General features: G+C 45.7%; 1 long non-coding RNA gene across 1 annotated transcript; it reads right to left on the bottom strand.

The window, feature by feature from the left end:
- Positions 1-1,841: 1,841 nt before the first annotated feature.
- LOC132456305 (uncharacterized) lies at positions 1,842-2,560 on the bottom strand. Its single transcript, XR_009525415.1, has 2 exons — positions 2,392-2,560; positions 1,842-2,181 (listed from the first exon to the last, which is right to left on the bottom strand). It is a non-coding gene; the product is annotated as an uncharacterized LOC132456305 (long non-coding RNA).
- Between the last annotated feature and the right edge of the window lie 1,459 nt (positions 2,561-4,019).

Below are 4,019 nucleotides of genomic sequence, written 5' to 3'. Positions count from 1 at the left end.
TTGACCGCCGCCGCGGATTGAGAGGCACAAACGAACACCCTGTCCGTTAGGCCGACAATCTGCTTCTGGAGGCGGTCGGGGGGCAGCGGCTTTTCGTTAAGGAGCCCGGCGCCCGGACAGAGAAGCGCTGCCAGGGGAGGCTCCAGGCGAGGGATCCCCCTCGCCTGAGTATCGGCCCACCCCTCCACGTTGGTGAAATCCGTGTAGGATCTTACCGGAGCCTTCGGGGTCGAAGGGTCCTCACCGGCAGCAATAAACAAGTGCTGCAAAGGCGGGAACAAGGGGCACTGGGTAACCCGCCGGGAAAAAGATGGGGTGCGAAAGCACTCGCCCTGCATATCGTCAGATACGGGGGCGAGAGGCGGGACCGGCATGGGAATCCCTTTGATGGCCGCCGCCTCACCCATGATCTCCCGGAAGAGATCGGTCATCCGGCGCGGACCCTCGTGTTGTATGACGGTGGCGGTTGTAACCCGAGAGCGGGAAAAACCGGACGCCGAGTCGCCGAAGACGTCGTCCAGGGAGGCGTCGATGATGCCATCGTCGACGTCAGGTCCGAACAGGTCGATGGCGTCAGCCATTTCCACCGCAGGGGAAAAGAAGAGATGCCTGGAGAGGATCCCCTCTTCAGGCAGCTCCCGGCAGGCGACACAGGAGACGGGGGCCGCCATAGCAGCCGCGGCGTGGTCGGTGCCGAGGCACCAAAAGCACGCCATGTGCCCGTCACCCGGTGCCAGGGAGGCGGGACAGGAGGCGCATAGGAGTCCTGAAAAGGACCTAGCTCTAGGAGCGCTCTCAGGTGGCCCTGAAAAGGGCCGTTTGTCCGCGGCCTCGCCCGAGCCGCTGCCACCGGCTTGGGAGATCCGTGTTGAAGTTCTCATCTTCTTAATTGTAGTTCTCAATTTCTCGCTGATAAGCACAAGTGCTGAAAGAAAAGGGAGCGACGGTATACACCGCGTTATATAGACACGATACCGTGGGAAATGTGGGCGGTGCCCACGCTGATAGGTGCATAGTTTGAATTTTCAGCGCGCGCAGGCGCGCGCACGGGACAAGCCCATAAGGCGAAGCCTAGACGGCGTAGCCTACATGAAATAGAACTGACGTTAGCACCCCCTTCTTCTTCGATCTCGTAATACGGGTACGTTAGCCAGCTAGGCCTACAGAATGTTAGCTTACATTTATGTGTCGGATCTCGGCCCACACTTTGCATCAAACTTGATGCAACACGATCATTACAGGGAGGCTCCATGATCTCATGTTCATTATCTTCTGGGTTAGTATAGGTAGGGTATTACCGTATTAGGTATAAGTGAGATGTTTGATATAGTTGTTTAAGAATATGCCCAAATTAAATAATGAATAGATTAAAATAACATTTGGGACATTATGCAGTTCAAATCCAGTTACCAGACACTATGAAGGCTCAAACAGTAGGCCATTTGACTCCAAGTGTTCACTTACTTTTCCCACTGAATGTTTTCAATAAAGACAAAATACAGTAATTGCTCTGTAACAATTAACCTTACAACATACATCGTAGGCACAAATGTATGTTATACATCGTAGGCACAAATGTATGTTATACATCGTATAGCATTTGTCACAAAAACAAAAAAGAAAGGAGTAATAAAATACCAGCATTTCTGGGCAGATACATTTACTACAGTAGTATGTACATTTACAAATGGAAGGGATTGCAAAAAAAGACGTCCCAAATAAAATGAAAAAGGAGTAATAAAAGAACATTATGCTAGGCAGACATCTTTTATGACAAACCTGCCATATGCAACGTTCCTCAGTACCAGGGGTGCGCTTGACCAATTATTTTTTGAGAAGCCTTTGAGGCGTAGCGCAAGGCCACTGCCACAGCCTGCATTGTTGTAAATCTTTCTAACCGTTATGTATATGAGATTGTCTTTATTAAGCTTAATGTCCCCTGCCAAACTGTCATTTATATATATGGAAGGATGGAGAGGCTTGATTAGTTCTCGGAATGTGTTTGAAACCCTGTTGAACACGCCAAGCATCGCCATGTCCAGTCTCAGCGTCTCTTGTACAATTTGCTGAAGGACTTCGGGTGGTAAGAATGGCCTGTCCTCTGTTGTGCCAGATTGGAGCGTGTGGCTGAGATGGGGAGATGCAGAGGGTGAGCTTGGTGTGCCAGCTAGTCCTGCAGGGCTAGAGAGAGCGAGAGCCGAAAAAGAGTGAAGGAGAGCGAGAGAGAGGGAGAAACAGGGATTATAATCAACCTTCAATTCAATCACACAAGCCCAGACCAACACTACCCACACCATTAAACAAAAAGGCAGTCACTGATCGATCAAAAGTCTGAGAAAGAGCAAGAGAGAATATATGTAAATAGAAAAGTATGGACATAGTATGTAATACCTTTCACTGCTTAGTGATTGGAAGGTGTGACTGAGATGGGGAGATGGAGAGGGTGAGAAGGAGCCAGCTAGTTCTGCAGGGCTAGAGACAGAGAGACAAGTGTATTGGCTACGATCTTCGTGAGCACCAAAAATAAGTAAATAGCAACATGGACACAGTATATAAACCTTTCAAGTATAAAGGTCTCCAACAGCTGTCCAACCACCACCTCCTGATAGAGAGCATGTCCCCCTGAAAAGTAAAGTTATGCTTTAAATGACTTCATAGCCTAATACAAATCCATGTTACAGTACTGTTTAGCAGTGTACTATGGCAGTGTAAATTATTGTGAAGATGTAGCCATCTCCTCCCGTAAGTGCAGTACCTGAAGACAAAGTAATGTGTATGACCTATGATGCATGTTAATTGTAGCCTCCAGTAAGGATGACTAAATTATTAAAAGCCTTATATTTCATGCTACACATCTGATTGAGATTTGAAAGAACTCACCTCACTGAAATCATATTGCTTTTGAGGGTAGAATATAGGGATGGGCATTTGAAGAAATTTTCTTGATCGAGCATCGCTAGAGTTATCGATCAATTATCGATTAATCATTAACTTTTTTCTATGTTTTTTTTCTAATGTTTTTATCAATGAAATCTTTATTCCAACAATAATGTATGGGCCAAAATTAATACAATACAGTTAACTTGAAGACCTACAACTGTTTAACAGTTTTAAAATAATAAATACAGGCATTATAGGTTATAGGCCTATGCGGCGCTCGTAAAGTCCGAACAATGCGCCTACAGGCGCTCTTAAAGGTTTGGAAACGATTCAACAAGACTAAATCTGTAGCCTATTCCAATTACAATAAGTAGCGAACTTATCGGACAACAATAATCAAACAAAGGCAGTAGGCTAAAAGTGGGCATTAAACTGTATAACTGTTATGAAAAAAAAGGGGGGGGAAAGGCCGACATATAATGCCTGCAGCCGGCGCGCGGAAAAGGCTCGCAACAAAAAGATGAGCCACCCATTTACAAACAATTGCATGAACTAGTCTATCTAAAAGCAATACCTTATTGAACATATATAAGGCTGGACTTGTTGCTAAAATATCACAGTTTTGGCAAAATGTAACGACTCCAAGAGGCACCAAGCGGAGCGAGAGTCAACACATTAAGAAAGAAAAGAGCGACTCACATACGGTGGTGACTGTCGTCCATAGCATACAGTAACTCCAGCCTACATATTTTTGTTTAGGAATATAAGCATGTTAACATGCTCGGGGGTCAGACGCGAACGCAGCCTTGTAACTGTCAGTCCAGCAGCAGAAAACACCCGCTCTGACGGGACCGAAGTTGCGGGGATGCAGAGGTATTGTCGCGCTAACTTTGACAGCCTGGGGAACCTTCTTCCATTCACTTTCCATCAGTCGGCAGGGTTATATTCAATTAAATGCTTCAAGACTCACAGTATGCAACACAACGTCCTTTTAATCGATAACAATATAAATTGATCGACGCATTTCTTAACGATCAATTATCGAGCATCGATTAATTATGCCCATATACATTGCGTACTGAAATTAACATACAAATGAGTTAGTTGTTTTACAAACTAGTCATCATTTCTGAAAATAA

The sequence above is a fragment of the Gadus macrocephalus genome, chromosome 4 (assembly GCF_031168955.1).
Source record: "Gadus macrocephalus chromosome 4, ASM3116895v1".
In the NCBI taxonomy this organism is placed as follows: domain Eukaryota; kingdom Metazoa; phylum Chordata; class Actinopteri; order Gadiformes; family Gadidae; genus Gadus; species Gadus macrocephalus.
This window is presented reverse-complemented; position numbering and strand designations above follow the sequence as displayed.